General features: G+C 39.8%; 1 protein-coding gene across 9 annotated transcripts in view; it reads left to right on the top strand.

Annotated features, from left to right (window-relative positions):
• The window catches only part of TLN2 (talin 2), a 426,878-nt gene that overhangs the window by 166,677 nt on the left and 243,443 nt on the right, over positions 1–16,758 (top strand). For all 9 annotated transcript variants that reach the window (XM_025472602.3, XM_049104468.1, XM_049104470.1 and 6 more), the window contains one exon: positions 7,539–7,616. The gene's annotated coding sequence lies outside the window, so the exon portion shown is untranslated. The remainder of the gene's footprint in view (positions 1–7,538; positions 7,617–16,758) is intronic.

Genomic DNA, 16,758 nt, shown 5'->3' on the forward strand with positions numbered 1-16,758 from the left:
ATTGAAGTTTTTATTTGTTCATTTGAAGATACTGTAACATCTCTGGATTATTTTCAAAATCACATTCAGACCCTTGAAATTCATAACATAGGATATTTCTTGATGTCTGTATTCCATGCTCAGTTGCTTTTTCCCAGAAAATTGGTGATAAAAGCTTTTTGGTGTGTGGCTTGCAGCCTTCTGGAAGATAAATGTGTTTGTTCTTCCTTTCCCCAAAGGAGACTCTCTTCATAGCTTTGATTAATTGGAATTTGTAGTCATTTGAATGTTAGTTAATTGGGCTTTTATTGAGAACAATTGGCTGTAACCATATACTGAATGAGGTAGTCTAGAGACAAAAATTTCCTTCTAATCCAAAAGTCATTTGGAAAAATACATTTTTGGGGGGTGAGGTGGGGTGCAGGAGATGATGGTGGAAATGAAATGGGGGAAAATAAAACTTTCTGAGAAAAAGAAATAGGAAGTTTGAGCATTTTAAAGTCAATCTCAAGTGGAAAACTGTACAGTGCATATCTTGGCCAGTTGATAAAATGGTGAGTTCATGGTACACTTACATAAGCTCTCTTACTCCTCTCTTCACATAGTCCAATATTGGTGGGACACCTTTGTACTCAACCTGCTTACTACATTCTAGTTACTCATATTATTCGTTTTGTCTGATTCTAAGTGTCTTTAAATTTTTGAGAGAAGAACAGTGAATGACAGAACAAGAAGGAATTCATGGCATCAGGTTTTTCTATGTGTGATAAATGTATAGACGGAGTGAGGCAACGTAGTATAATCCTAGCACTTCTCCGGCCCTTATAGTAAACGCATGTTTTCCTGTGCTTTGCGTTAACACCATTTGCATCAATAACTGATCTTTTAAGGGCATCATGCTTAGTCATGCAATTGTGAATGTAGTAGAGCAGAGTAAGCCTTCAATAATCATTTGCATAAAAATCTAATTATAACATTTTCCTAACTGTTGTGTGAGGTACTTATCCCAGGATACACAGACCGTGGGAGTAAAGGAATCTGTACAGATAAGGTTGGAGCTACCTATTCACAGTCAATATTAACACATCGAAGGGTCCCAAATGTTCTGCATTGGAGAAACTAATGTTTAAACCAACCTTTCTCGGGATCCCTGGGTGGCGCAGTGGTTTAGCGCCTGCCTTTGGCCCAGGGCGTGATCCTGGACACCCGGGATCGAATCCCACGTCGGGCTCCCGGTGCATGGAGCCTGCTTCTCCCTCTGCCTGTGTCTCTGCCTCTCTCTCTCTCTCTGTGTGTGCCTATCATAAAAAAAAAAAAAAAAAAAAAAAAAATTAAAAAAAAAAAAACCAACCTTTCTCATATTTATATTGAGAAGCTTTTTTTGCATGTAACATCCCTGACTTCCTAGTTTGCTGGAATACTGCTTTGGGAGGAATACAAAGAGATTTCTGGAGTTTTTCTCTTTGCACAGAGCAAAGTAGCTTATCATTTCTCATCTCTGAATGCCTTGGGTATTGATGCTTTGAGCTTGTGCTTTGTTGAGTGTCTTTTGACACCAGCACCCAGCCTCTGCTGGAAAGTCAGCAGGGAGGAGGCCAGGAAAATAGAATTGGACACTTCCCTTTAGAGTCACATACCTCCTGACAGAGATGACTCTAACATGGAGCTGTACTTAGACTGGAAAAGTTCTCATGGTTTCAGAAAAAAAGCAGGACAAATCCTTGGCAAGTGGTAGGTGTTGTAGGAAATGGGGAGAATTTTGTTTTCAGAATTTCCCTTGTTTTTTCTTGTCTGTATTTTAGGGCTCCTGAAGAACTTTTTGTTTTATTTGCTTCTTGGATTTTGATTTGAGGAATTACTAATCAATGTGTCCAATGTTAGTATTACTTCAAGCTAAAAGTAATACAGTTACCTTATGAACAGTACCTGGGTTAGGGTTGCCACCCCTACCTCCAGTCAAAAATCTGCATGTGATTTTTGCCTACCCCCAGATTTAACCATGGACAGCCTACTGTTGACTAGAGGCCTCACTGATATCATAAACAGTCAATTGATACATAGTCTATATGTTACATGTATTACATGCTACATCCTTACAATAAAGTGAGAGAAAAAAATCATAAGAGCAAATATACTTAGAGTACTGTATTGCACCTATAAAAAAGAAAATACACATATGTGGACCCACATAGTTCAAACCCATGTTCTTCAAGGGTCAACTGTATACTCTTCTCATAGCACTTTTGTTAACTTTGAGATGTGTTCATATGAACCTATTTCCTGATTTTCATGCTCATGTAGATGGTGTTAAGGGAAAGCTTAGGTTGTTACACTATTCCCTGTCTTTGTTGTTGTTGTTTTAAGATTTATTTATCTGAGAAAGAGAGCATGAGCAGTAGGGCGAGAGGAAGAGAATATTCAAGCAGACTGCATGCTGAATGCAGAACTGGATGTGGGACTCACTCTCAGGACCCTGAGATCTCAACCTGAACTGAAACTGAGAGTTGGATGCTCAATCAACTGAGCCACCCAGGCACCCCACTATTCTCTGTCTTTTAATGAAATGTTAGGATGGGAATTATCTTAGCTGCTTCAGATCTATACCCATAGTAAGGTTTCAGCCATAAGCTTTGTGAGGGCTCTTCATGGGAGGCAGCTTTGCCTTGGCAGATCCCCTTCACCTCAACCCTACATTCCTGTGTGCATTATGCTGAGTAAAATGTGAAAAACAAGTGGTCCTAAAACCCTCATAGTGAAAAAAGTACCTTGAATGGGCTCGATTAGATTACTTAATATACGTTTTATTTCTTTAATGCTGTTAAGAGGATAATCAATATTGGATATGCCATTTTCGGGGCACTTTGCTCTAGGCACTGAGTTAAGAACTTTATCTGTATATGCCCATTTCATTTCTACATTTGAAATATCTAAGAAATAGTATCTCTGCTCTGGTGATGAGTGACTGAGGACTCCCAAGAGGTGTGTTTAAGCTTCTTGGAGCAAGTAGCAAGTGGTCTGTGATACAGAATCAGTTAAGTCCAGCCCTAGAGTCCTGCTGTTGGTGACAAGTCAGTAGCTTTTGCTGCCTTTTGGTCGCATCTACTTACGCCCCTCTCAGAATACTCGGAAAAGGTACAATGTGGGAGCTGCCAGATGATGTATCAGATGATGATTCAAAGACTATTTTAAGGCAGAGGTCCTTAAATAATATGCTTCTGCTACCTTTAAAATAAGTTTCTATTTAATTTGAAGGGTCTTATTCATGTTAAAAATCACTTTAATAGGTAAGTGTCCTATGTAGATACATATTATGTTTCCAAGTCCTTTTAGGCACCTTATTGTGATCAGGCAACAGACAATGAGTTTCTTCCATGGACCATTCCCATTACTGCTCCCACTGAATTGGAGCTCAAGCAAGCAAGACTATGTTTTATTCTTGAGCATTGCTGGATTGCTTTAGATACACTATCTTTAATCCTCACAACGGCTCTTGTGCTGGGCATTATTACAGAGCAGGAAATGGAGGCACAGAGAGGTTAAGGCACATCAAAGCCAAATGACTAGTAAATGACAGATCCAGAATCACTCACCTTAGCCATTGTGCTCCTTTATTTTTCTTTTTTAAAGATTTATTTATTTATTCATGAGAGACACAGAGAGAGGCAGAGACACAGACAGAGGGAGAAGCAGGCCCCATGCAGGGAGCCTGACGTGGGACTCGATCTTGGGTCTCCAGGATCACACCCTGGGCTGAAGGCGGCGCTAAACCGCTGAGCCACCAGAGCTGCCCACATTGTGCTCCTTTAAATGCAGGAGGAGGAGCACAAATTTTGTCTCAAATCCTGATGTGTCTCAGCCCCAGATGTGAACTTGTCTGGCTCCCCATCCCCCTGCCCCCAACCATCCTTTTAGAAAGATGCCCTGGGACTGAGGAGGGGGTGAGGAGAGTGGATGGCACTGGGTGGCTTGTATGTTTGTCTGAGTTATGCCCTGGAGACCCAAATACTTACTTAAGTATCATGATAACTCATTTCTGAGATTGGATAGAGATTCTTGTCCTTTTGTGTACTTTCTAGGGACATTGTTTTTGGGAGAGAGGGAGCCTCTAGGAGATGGAGGAGGATTAATTAGATTTGTACTTTACATCCAATGCACCTGTAAAGGGATTTGTATGTCTACAAGGGATTATAGCTTTTTAACCAGGTTTATAATTATGGTATTAGGAGGATCCATGCATTATATGGAACTTCTCAACCTTTAAAAATAGGGCAATGAGAAGAATAAATTTGTTTGCTGGAGATAAATTGAACATAATGGTTCCATAATGGGAAGACATTACTGTATTTTATAGTCTAAATAGAAAAGAAGGCTTTTCATAGATAAACTAATCCAATAAAAATAAATCAATGATATGGTTAAAACATTATAGTGGAGCATAGTTTAACCATAGAAATGGCCCATCTGGACAAGCATGTCCCATTTGTTTTTATTCTTATTCAAATACTCTTTTCATCAGTTCTCTTATTAGGAATGAATCTACCTGTCTCTTGAAATAGTTTTGCCTTTGTTATACTAGCTTTGAGTCTGTTGCTTCAGTTACTTCAGCTGTAGGTCATAAGCATTACATGACATTGTGTGTGATAAATCATCATTCATGTGATTACAGGGTTTACTCTTCTGTTTTCAAATGGAATGGGATGATTGAAAAGATAAAAAATAAAAAAAGCAGCACTGTATTATGTGGAACTCATTTGGTCACAAGAAACCAACTGAATTGAGCTGCTACCTTAAAGCTGGTGTGTGTGTGTGTGTGTGTGTGTGTGCGCACGCGGGGGCGGGGGGGGCATTTATAATAAAGATGCAGGTGTGTCTTAGAACACAAATGCAAGGTTAAAATGGCTCTAGGAAATGAACAGGAGCTGGAGATGAAGAAGGGAACTCTCATCAGTGTTCATTACAAGCACATTTGTGATACAAATGTCAATAAGATGAGAGGAAAGCTGGCAAAAGGCAAGTAGAAATCTATGTAATACTTGAGCATGGGATTAGAATACAGCTCCATTCTTTGGAAAAATCATGCTCTTTATAAGAAATTGAACAGTATAAGAAGTCAAAATCCTTTAAAATTCTGATAATCAGGGGTGATCATAATTATTTTGATAAACATCCCTCTAAGTCTTAGGACATCTGGGAAAACACACACACAAATGAAATCACTGTGCATGGTCCTTTACCTATTTTATTCTTGTGGCATCTTATCAGTAAGTACAAATCTCCATCAGTATTTCCAGTGTCTGTATTGTTTATTTCACGTCTCCTCTATTTGTGAACTTTGAGGGCACTGATTCATTTTCCCCTCATAATTACAAATACTATGGAAAAAAAAATTACAAATACTATGTATGTCCATTTTTCTGCTTACACAATTAACTATGTAGGGTAAATTCTTAGAGTTATTAGCATTGCTGTATCAAAGAATGTATCATTTTACATGTAGACAAAGTAACATAAGTGGTATGCTACCTCATGAGCTACATCTGAAATATTGGTTATTGTCAGTCTTTGACATCTTTATCAGTCTGATAGGTTAAAAAAATCTCCATTTTCTAAAGGTGTTCTTTAAGTTGTATTTTTTGTTAGTGTAGTTGATTATCTTTTCATATGTTTATTGCTATTATAATTCTTAAATTTGTTTTTTAAAGATTTTATTTATTTATTCATGAGAGACACACAGAGAGAAGCAGAGACACAGGCAAAGGGAGAAGCAGGCTTCTTGCAGGGAGCCCGATGTGGGACTTGATTCCGGGTCTCCAGGATCACGCCCTGGGCCGAAGGCAGGTGCTCAACGGCTGAGCCACCCAGGGATCCCCTGCTATTATAATTCTTATGGAAGGTTTATTGACTGTCCATCTCAAGGAGAGTATTTTCTTACTGCTTGATTTTTTTTTTTTTTTGGCTAAATATGGATAATAACCTTTATGTCTGCTGTATAAATATTTTACCTAATTTCTTATTTCACCTTTTATTGGAGCTGTCACCTTTTGTTCTTTTAGTTTTGACTTAATTTTGCCATTCATAAATTTGAGATTTTTTTTCATAATTTGGAGATTTTAAAAAGGTAGCCAAAGGGACACCTGGGTGGCTCAGTGGTTGAGCATCTGCCTGTGGCTCAGGGTGTGATCCTGGAGTCCCAGGATTGAGTCCCACATTGGGCTCTCTGCATGGAGCCTGTTTCTCCTCTCTCTGCCTGTGTCTCTGCCTGTCTTTCTGTGTCTCTCATGAATAAATAAATAAAATCCTAAAAAAAAAAAAAAAGAGTAGCCAAATGTCTCAGTCCTTCATGGTTTCAGAGTTTTGTTTTGTTTTTAAGATTGTATTTATTTGAGATAGAGAGTGAGAAGAGAGCACAAGAAGGGGGCAGAGGGAGAGAGGGAAGCGGACTAGACTGCCCACTGAGCAGGGAGCCCAACGTGGGGGCTTGATCCCAGGACCCTGGGATCATGACCAGAGCTGAAGGCAGAAGCTCAACCGACTGAGCCACCCAGGTGCCCCATGGTTTCAGTTTTTGATGTCAAGTTCATTTTTTATTTATTCTTTAAAAGATTTTATTTTTAAGCAATCTCTATGCCCAATGTGGGGCTTGAACAACTCCAAGATTAAGAATCATGAAACTTTACCGACTAAACCAGCATGTTTAGAAAGCCCTTTTCTGTGTATTATAGAATTAATGGTATATTCTTTTAGTACTCATCTGATTCTATTCTGAGTTTATTTTTTCATAGGTAGAGATCTAGATTTTTCCCTCCTCATTAGCTAAACATTTATGAACCGGTCTCACACACTTACCCAGACAGATGATTCCATGTCCTTGGTCTATTCATGTGGATACTTGGTTCTATATATGGGTATTCTGTTTCATTGATATGTATGTTGTCACTGAGATATCTATTAACTGTGGCTGAGACGTTTTTGCGGTTGATGGTGGTGCTTCTGTTTTAAATTGGGTTTCCAAGTGCTAATAATGGTCAGTTGTGAATGGCTCAGAGAACTGGGAATGAGATGAGATCACTTGAAGCAAGAAGGGGCTGCTTCACAGACACATTAGAGGAACTAAGTTAGGAAAAGGGTGAATGAGATAAGAGCTCATATAAGCTAATTTATAAAGACTGAGAGTGCCTTGTTTTTGTTTTAAACACTGGGGGGGTGGGGGCAAGTGGGTGGGGAAATGTATCTTTGTTTAAATTCTAAGCCATTAAGCATTTCTACCACAGGGAAGGGAAAAAATGTGTTTTTGCCTCTTTGCCAAAAGTAACATAATTTTGGTCTTTGAAATAACTGTCTTGGGACCTCAATTCCCTGTTGGTAAAGAGAATTCCCAGCCCATGTGTTGTAGCGGAAATTCATTGTTTCCTGAGTTACTTCCTTTCATGCTTAGTATGGAGGGAAATGGCCAAATGTATAGATGAACATTTTTTATTCTCCTAAAACTGACATCTATAACATTACTTGATCCTGATAAATTTTTTTTTTTATCCTGATAATTTTTATTATTGTTTTAGGTATTGCTGCTGAAGGCTTCTCAGATGCTTTAGGATATCTTCAGGGAAATCAACTCTTTACGTAAACTGAGAATTCAGGTGAGTCCTTGAAAAAAATGTATCTTAGCAATTAGCCACTCCCTGCATTGATAAAATGTAAGTGTTGAAACATTGTCACTTACTGTCTCATTTGACATATTCTGAGGCAGGCATGTAGCCACCTAGTCTTGCCACTTACATTGCTATTTATTTTTTCCACCTAGTCATTGGGTGGGTGAATACAGGGGCCAGCAAGATAGGATGAGAGGCTGTCTTTTAGCCTTATTGCATAAATTCATATTTATTCACACTATTTTATTTATAAACTTTTCATTTTTGAGGTGTTGGATAAGGAATTAATGTAGAAAATTTTAGTAGTCTTTGCCTTGTGAAACTGCTTGGTGGTTCTTGGAGACCTCCATGGATGGCACACAATTGCTCTACCATGAGATAAACTTTGGTTTATAGGTTTGGGTTTCTCCCTTTGATTGTCCTGGGTGGGGCTGCATGATGCCAAGTAGCGTGTGTGACGTACTGTTGGCAGGGGACAGAGGTGATCTTCTGCAGGTCCTTAGTATGCCTGGATTGACATTTGACAGGTTAAGGGTTGGTTTATGCAGCTATACTCAACAACTCTATTGTGGCTCACCAGGCTTCCCATTTCTGTTCCTGACCAGCTGCACAACTGGGGACAGGTTGATCTTTGCCAATTTTGTACAGTCATCTGTGAAACGTATGCTGACCCAACCTACTCGTTTCCTTTTAGATTTTATAAAACAGGAAAAAAATGTCACGATCAATTTTTAATACATATTTTTGGCTATGTGTATGCAAAGTTGATGATTACTCAAGCTGGATGAGTGCATGAAACTTCACTATATTTATATCCTATTCTTTCTATTTTGTGTTTAGAATTTTTCATAATTAAAGATTTAAAAAAATAACTATCTAACATTTCATGAAAGAAGTATTTTAATACTGGAAGAGTAGGAATGTCATAAATTTAGATTACACATTTTTAGCATTATGAAAATGCTCTTCCTTTGCCACCTCTTTCTCATTTCTCTGCTGACCAGGGAGTGTTGGCCATGAACTAGCCAGACTGGCCTGATGACTGACATTTGGGACAGATTGGCATGTATGACTGACTGCTAAGGGTTCTTCTGCCTCTGAAATTGTATCATTCCTTTGCAGCAGGATAGAAATGTACTCTGGTTATACATCAGCTATCTCTAGAAAATGCTGACAACTAGTCTAGTTGAAATGAGAGGTCAGAGGTCGAACAGATGAGAAGGAATTGTTCTGTTGGGAAACCCCCCAAAAAAGTGGCTTATTTACGTGAACAGGAGATTGAACTGTGAGCCACCTTGTAGCCAATGTAGAAATAAACATAGTGTTTTAAGATGTTGAGTAAAAGGGTATAGAATCCTCCCTTCACACCAGTATGGGCAGCCTCTGGCCAGGTGGTATCTTTTTTTTTTTTTTTTTTAGGTGGTATCTAATAGATAAGCATGCACCTGCGATGTGAGGACACTGGGAGCTAGGGATGGGGTGGGTGGATGCCTGACTCCAGGGAGGCCCGTGTAAACATTGTGTGTGAGGAGCGTAGAGCTGGGTGGGAGTGGGAGGGGTATGGCTGAAAGTTCTGAGCTGAGAGCAAGTGGATGACATGTACACAGGGTAGGGAAGAGGAAGGGATCTGTCTGGCCCAGGAACCATTTGGTTGTCTTGGTGTGCCTCTTATTCTATGGGGAATTACTGGGGGCACTAGGCGGTCCTGTTTGTCTAAAGGGCCTGGGCATAGTGGGCAGGAAGCATTTCAGATCCAAAAACAGTGTGCCAAGTGCATTCTTATGCCATGGGTCCATACAGAATGGGAAACTATACTTTGCACTTACATCTCCATGGGGTGTAGGGATGTGTATGGGGGCAGCACGGGTGGAAGACTGAATTACTAGGACAGGAAAATAATGTGGGGAAGGAGCAACAATAACGCCTATGTCAAGAGGCCCACATAATCCTGGCTGCTTTGGAAAGTTCTGTGAAATTATACTGTGGCTTACATTGTTTGGAACACGGTGGTTCAGTCCTTTGGAATTGCTCCTCCAGTGATTTCTGGCTTTCCTTTAACGTTCCTATTTTCTGGAAACTTGAATGAAATTTGACAGACTTACCTTGTATTCCCTTCTGTCAACCCCACTTTCGGTTTACTGCTTGATTTGTATGGTTTAATTGGGTTGCTTCCTGGGGATATTTACTTCACTGCCCTTTTTAGGAAAAAATTAAAACAACAACAAAAGAAACATTTGTCTTAAATGTATAATAATATGAAAAATTACCTGAAATCTTGACACTTCTGCAAGTGTCTACAGTCAATGAATAAATGCAAGCAGGATCTTTTATTTTGATATAAACCAGAGAGAAGAGAATTGCTTTAAGGGACACGAGTCTGGCTGAGTCTAAATACAACTTAATCAAAAATACAATCAATCAATCATGTTCTGAGTATTTCAGAAGGCCAGGCACTGCTGGGTGAGATCTTGTAGGGATGAACAATTAAGAATTGGAGACAGCCATGTTTCATAGGAATAAACATGTGCTTTTTTAGAGGGTTGTTTGCACAAGAGAGAAGAGATTGATAAAGTATAGAGGAAGAGGGACATATATGATAAATGAGTTGTTGAATGTGTTACTTAATGACTTGTGATATATTCCGGATTTAAGAATAAGTATAATACTCTGAATTTACCTCCATTTTCCCTTCAGGCTTGTAAGAGAAATATTTAAAAACTATTTTTAAATGAAAAACATTGTCTTTTACTCTCTGAGAATTTTGAATTCCCAGTGCTGTTTTAGGGGGACGGCCTTGAATCTATAAAATTCAAAGCAGGATCTATCTATATAGCTATTTGTCATTCTGTATCAGTCCCTTAAAAGCTATGACATCAGGGAAGGTGCATTCTTATGCTTATTTTTCTTCATTAAAAATGTAATGTTAGGCACTTGTGTCTTCCTGCCATCCTCCATTAGCCAGATTCTCTGCTTGTTTTTTTTTAATATATATTAAAACAGCATTTATTTGTTAATGTAACATAGGAAATTAAAGCAAGTTACACTACCTTTAAAAACACAGCTAATGCATTTTAAGAGAAACCCATCCCTCCCACCCCCCAGCCCCACATGAATTAAGAATCTAAGAGAAGGAATAACCATAAAACAAAGTGTTGTGGAATCCTTCATTCAAGAATGCTTGCATAATGATTAGGTTAATATTGCCTTCTTGCAAAATTTCTCTTTTCTATTAAAATGTTTTTGTAGCCTTGACTGTTTATTACAAAAAAATTTCAGTACAAAAGTTGGTGCTATGAGGGGATTACTCCGCTTGTTGATGGAAGGTACAGGCACTTGCTCTCCCCCCATGGGGCCCCTGAGTGGCTGGGAGTCCTAATTAGCATCATCCTAATTAGCATCACATCCTTGATCAGGATTCCCTGACATGTACTAGGCTCCTCATTCTACTGTCTGTGCTTAGTAAATGTTTCAGAACAACAACAATTTCCAGATTGTTTTTCATAATTAAACTTAGGAATACATGGGTATAATAGAATGAGCTGTTTCCTTACACTTTTTGGCTAATTATGCTCATCAGTTAATTTCTTTCAAAGTTAGCCCTGTGGAGAGCTCAAGATTTGAGCCCTTTCTCAGAATTGATTGGATTTCATGGACTTAAGGGCTCTGGAATATTTGTGTCTGTATTTAAATACTCTCCTATAGAACACAAACCTTTAAAAATTCCATATTTTTGCTGCAACGTCTCATATTCTGAAGACCTATAATGATCATCAAAGCTGTTCTGTTTACAACAAATTAGAATTAGACAGCTTTCCAGAACCATAAAATGACTAGTTGACTTGCAGAGTTTACACATGACTTTAAAACAAAGCAAGCACACCGTAAGGCCAGCTGCCATGGTCTGAACACAGCATGGTAAGGCCTGGTATGAGCAGAGAAAAACCCTACTGCTGTGATCTAAGTAATAGTCTTAGGATCTTTCATTTAAAACAATGTAAGTCAAAGTAATGCATGCAAAGAGTTAAAAAATAGAAAATACTACAGAACAGCTCCAAATGAAAAGCAGCAAGGGTTTTACCCCACCTCTTCCTTCACTTAGTCTTCCTTTTCAGAGGCAACCACCTCCTCCCTGTAGATCATTTAAACCTTTGTGACTTGCACATGTATGAATATTAGGCTTGCAGTGCCATTTCCCATGTTATCAGTTTTAAGAGCTGTTTATGGTGTCTTGTTGTGATTGCTGATGAGCTCACCCTGACCAGCCCGTTTCCCTTCCTCCCTGCAGCCGATTCACATTTTCAGTCCTAAAGCTGCTGCTTCTCTGCACCTCAGTTGGCCTCCTTCGTTGTTGTTCTGTCTCTTACATAGCCTGTTTCTTGTTTACCCCCCACACCTCTCAAAGGCAGCTGTACCTTTGATTTTCTTATTTTTTTTTTAAAGATCCATTTACTTGCTTTAGAGGGAGAGAGAGCATGCAAGCAAAAGGGAGGGGCAGAGGGACAGTGAGAGAGAGGGGCAGAAACGCACACTCTGTGCTGAGTATAGAGCCTGAAGTGGGGCTCCATCCCACCACCTCCATCATGACCTGAGCCGACACCAAGAGACAGAGGCTTAACCCGACTGAACCACCCAGGCGCCCATGTACCTTTTGATTTTCTAATGCTCAGGGTTGGTGATACTTAGTATTCTGTTAAGCGAGGGCTTCCGTGATTTACCTATGACTTGATTCTGAATGTGAAATCCAAGAAGCAGCATTTATGCTCTTGCAATCAGGGTAGCAGCTATTGCCGTCACAACCCAGTATGTGGTGAGATTATAGCTCTTCCTCTCTAAGCCTAATGACCCGCACCTCTGGCACCTCTGTGGAGCGCGTTTGAATGGATTCTCCATTTTATGTGGTGGCATTGGCTGTCTTGGGCTCAGCCTCAACTTTTCCTAGCCTCTCGGTCTTCCCATTCTTCCTGGAAACCTGCTTTAGGTTTGGAGGTCTTACGCCCACAGTCCCCTGCCTTCCAATTTCCATCAGAACCGTCTGATCTCAAGGTATGCTTTCTTTTTTTTTTTTTTTCCTTTTTTTTTTTTTTTTATTGGTGTTCAATTTACTAACATACAGAATAACACCCAGTGCCCGTCACCCATTCACTCCCACCCCCCGCCCTCCTCCCCTTCTACCACCCCTAGTTCGTTTCCCAGAGTTAGCAGTCTTTACGTTCTGTCTCCCTTTCTGATATTTCCCACACATTTCTTCTCCCTTCCCTTATTTTCCCTTTCACTATTATTTATATTCCCCAAATGAATGAGAACATATAATGTTTGTCCTTCTCCGACTGACTTACTTCACTCAGCATAATACCCTCCAGTTCCATCCACGTTGAAGCAAATGGTGGGTATTTGTCATTTCTAATAGCTGAGTAATATTCCATTGTATACATAAACCACATCTTCTTTATCCATTCATCTTTCGTTGGACACCGAGGCTCCTTCCACAGTTTGGCTATCGTGGCCATTGCTGCTAGAAACATCGGGGTGCAGGTGTCCCGGCGTTTCATTGCATTTGTATCTTTGGGGTAAATCCCCAACAGTGCAATTGCTGGGTCGTAGGGCAGGTATATTTTTAACTGTTTGAGGAACCTCCACACAGTTTTCCAGAGTGGCTGCACCAGTTCACATTCCCACCAACAGTGTAAGAGGGTTCCCTTTTCTCCGCATCCTCTCCAACATTTGTTGTTTCCTGCCTTGTTAATTTTCCCCATTCTCACGGGTGTGAGGTGGTATCTCATTGTAGTTTTCATTTGTATTTCCCTGATGGCAAGTGATGCAGAGCATTTTCTCATATGCATGTTGGCCATGTCTATGTCTTCCTCTGTGAGATTTCTGTTCATGTCTTTTGCCCATTTCATGATTGGATTGTTTGTTTCTTTCTGCTTCTAAGCAAATGTTCATGGCCCGGGAAGCTTACCACTGTTAATTAATACTGTTGGAAAAATAGCCTCAGGCTCTGATGTCTTTGAAGGGTCAGTAACCTGGTGTTTAAAATTAGCCATCCTTAAAAAAAAATTAAAAAAAATAAAATATAAACTAAACTAAACTAAAATAAATAAAATTAGCCATCCTTTATGGAGGACCTGATATGTTAAACACCTAGGTATCAGAGACCTGGAGTCTGATGAAATCCTCATACCAGCCCTATGGGAGAGACAGGGCTGTTGGCAGGGCCTCTATAAAGAAGTTGAAATCTGGATCAGAGACTCCTTGAAGGCCTCCACTGGGAAGTGGTTCTTAGATCCTGGGGTGAGTTGGGGGCATGATACCAGCTGTGGTTTCATCGATGAGAAAAAACTTGTCCTTTTCTGCAACCTCTTCCACTTTCCCCTGACCCCCTCTGGAGACCATTGCTGCTGCTCTAAGGAAAATCAGCTCTGCTTAATTCTGGCCAAGAACTCATTATGCAGAATTCTGGAATTAGAAATGGGGCTATCCTTACCTACTCAGGTGTTCTGTTTGTGACTCTGAAATGAGAAATGGGGCTTCATACTCAACTCTGTTGTTAAGAAGGGAAAAGGAGCTTTGATCCTTTGAGTTGGTCATCTGCTTTCTAGGCAGATAGCCCATGAATGAGTTGGGTGGAGTTACTCTTTGTTACCTCTGTTAGGTCCTGGTGGTGACGCCCACTGCCTAAGTGCAAATAGTGCTTATTTTCCAAACCATCTTGACCTATGAAGTTAATGCTCCCAAGTAAGTAGTGAATGTAAGGAAAATCTTTAGAGCGGTGGCGCCTAGTTTACTTATGGACGAGATAGTTGGCCTTAATGAAGCCGAATCTTAATGTATAGATTGGAGTCAACATGGACTTTGTGACTGTGGTTACCAGGAGCAATTTCCTACATTAAAAGTTAGTAGTGATAAGCAGTCCAGGGTTACCCTGCTAAGGACTTGGAACAACCTAATTCTGTGTTCGATATTTGTAATTTTTATATTTATTGATTATTAGAACTGTGATATGGTGGTAATCAAGTAAGGTTGTAATAAGTAGGAGACATTTTGGTTCCCTTAAACAAAGATCACTAATCTTCAGTTGTATCGGTCCTGTGACACTTGTGTAAAAGTGATTTGGCGGGGCAGGGGCACCGGGGTGGCTCACTTGGTTAAGCATCTGCCTTTGACTCAGGATCCTGAGAATGAGCCCTGTATTGGGCTCCCTGCTCAGCTGGGAGGCTGCTTTTCCCTCTCCCTCTGCAGCTACCCTCTCTTTTGTGTTCTCGCTCGTGCTCTCTCAAATGAATAAATAAAATATCTTTTTTTTTAAAAAGTGATTTAGGGGGCTAAATCTGCTTGGGCAATTTAAATCTTGATCAAAATTTTCTCCCATGGTTAGGAATGCAGCTTCTAGAACAGTGGGACAGAACCCAACCCTTTAGTGAGAGAAGGGAATAAGATTTAAAATGCTTTTTAAAATTACTTGATGCCAAATATTCCCCAGACTAGTTGCATATTCTTCCATTTACTTACCTCTAAGTAGTGAAAATGACTCCCATCTCCCCTGTAGAAGAACTTTGGCTCCAGGCACTGGGGTCATGCAGGATGCTCAATTCATTTTGCTGGCTCTTTGGAAAGTTTGATGCAGGCCGGGGGCATGAACTGTGTGAAAGTGAGGTCCTGGTCCCCTCCATTGGCCACTATTCTCAGAAGTTTGTATTCAGAGGAAGCATATTCAATACTTTGAACTAGGAAGGACAGAAATACAAATCAGCACCAGAGCATATATAATGAGGTGGGCCTTGTTGTGTTTGGTCTACACGTTTCATGGATGCAGCATCTGACCTATGAGCAGAAGAAGAGCAAGTTTAGAGGAAGGAGATATTTCTAAGGGGGTAGAATAGATTTCCAAGAGAAAGTAGCATTTATTTCTGGGTTAATTGGTTTTAGTTTTGCTACTTCTAACAGAATAGACTATTAACCACAGTGGGTTGTATACGATAGAAGTTGGTGTTTAGAATGCTTAGAATGAGGTCCTAAGGTGGGGTTTGTGTGAACTTGGACTCCTTGCAGGGTGAGTAAAATTTCACATTTCACTTGGGGTAAACTTCGTTTTTTTGTTTTGTTTTGTTTTGTTTGTTTTGTTTTTCATTTTAACAATACAAAAAGTAAGGGCAAACTTTTAAAATCAGTGCTTAAAGCAAAAATCCCTTATAGACAAAATTGATCCGAAACATCTCTTGGGAAGATGTCACATGAGGGACTAGTATTCTCTCTCCTAGTTATTCCAACAGAATGGGCTTTTCTCTCTCTGTAAGAGCTTGCTGCTAAGTAGTTGGCACCTGTATTTAAGGGCCATGTTAAAAACTATAGAATGACTTTCAGTATCCAGATAGGACCCTTCTTCCCCAGGCTTACTCTGTTTCTGAAAAATTCTTATGCCCCTCCCATGGTCTTTCTGGGGCTTGCTTGCTCACTGAGAAGAGTGGGAGTGGAACTGCCTGCCAGATTGATTATTCATACCTTTTCTCATGGAAGCTTTCAAAACACATTCAGAGGTGAAGAGAATTTGATAGTCAAATATGTGTCCACCACCAAGGTTCAACAAGGATTAATCTTAGTTTTGTTTCGTCTCTGCCCTTCTTTCTTCCCACTCATTTTGAAGCATATCTTTGCTATTTTTTCTTCTATCAGTATTTTAGTATAGGACTTAAAAGATAGGACTTACTCTGTATCACTATAAAAACATAAAAATTGTCAGTATTTCCTTAATATCATTAAATAGCAAATTACTGTTTGTGTTTTCACAGATGTCCTACATACTTTTGTTTCTTTGAATCAGGATTCAAATACGGCTTATACATAGCAACTGACAGGTCTTTAATCTCCTTTTAATCTGTACTGACCCCTCCCCCCTCTCCATGATTTGTTTCTTTAAGAAACTGGATTATTTGTCCTTTAGAGCAGAGAATCTCAAATGGGAGTGATCTCCCTCCCCTATCTAGGGACACTTGACAATGTTGGGAAATACTTTAAGTTGTTACAACATAGAGAGTTGGCATCTAGTGGGTAGAAGGTGAGAATGCTGCTAAAATCCTACCAGTATGCAGGTCAGGCTCCCCACAGCAAAGAAATAACTGGTCTAAAATGTTGA

This window comes from Canis lupus, chromosome 30, assembly GCF_003254725.2.
Source record: "Canis lupus dingo isolate Sandy chromosome 30, ASM325472v2, whole genome shotgun sequence".
Classification (NCBI taxonomy): Eukaryota; Metazoa; Chordata; class Mammalia; order Carnivora; family Canidae; genus Canis; species Canis lupus.